Below are 210 nucleotides of genomic sequence, written 5' to 3'. Positions count from 1 at the left end.
GGATTGGATGAGTGTGTTACCTTTTACTTTATGACAAGCGTTAGGAATGCTCTTTCTCTTGGAAGAATTGATCATTTGAAATATGTGATGCAATGAATTCACTGTATTCGGCTGTGTTACATGCAGTTCTCAGTAATGCTCAGCAGGTGGCGCCTTTGCTATATGTTTGGGCGCAGAGCTGATGCCGGTCTCTGACCTAGGTGTACACAG

At 43.8% G+C, this 210-nt stretch overlaps 1 protein-coding gene across 1 annotated transcript in view; it reads left to right on the top strand.

Moving 5' to 3' along the window:
* USP13 (ubiquitin specific peptidase 13) overlaps window positions 1-2 on the top strand; it is a 161,152-nt gene extending 161,150 nt beyond the window's left edge. The window contains exon 21 of the mRNA XM_069727263.1: window positions 1-2. This exon is cut by the window's left edge and continues 319 nt beyond it. The gene's annotated coding sequence lies outside the window, so the exon portion shown is untranslated.
* Window positions 3-210: the final 208 nt, after the last annotated feature.

Source organism: Ranitomeya imitator, chromosome 5 (assembly GCF_032444005.1).
Source record: "Ranitomeya imitator isolate aRanImi1 chromosome 5, aRanImi1.pri, whole genome shotgun sequence".
In the NCBI taxonomy this organism is placed as follows: domain Eukaryota; kingdom Metazoa; phylum Chordata; class Amphibia; order Anura; family Dendrobatidae; genus Ranitomeya; species Ranitomeya imitator.
The sequence above is the reverse complement of the archived record's forward strand: the minus strand, read 5'-3'. Positions and strand labels throughout refer to the sequence as shown.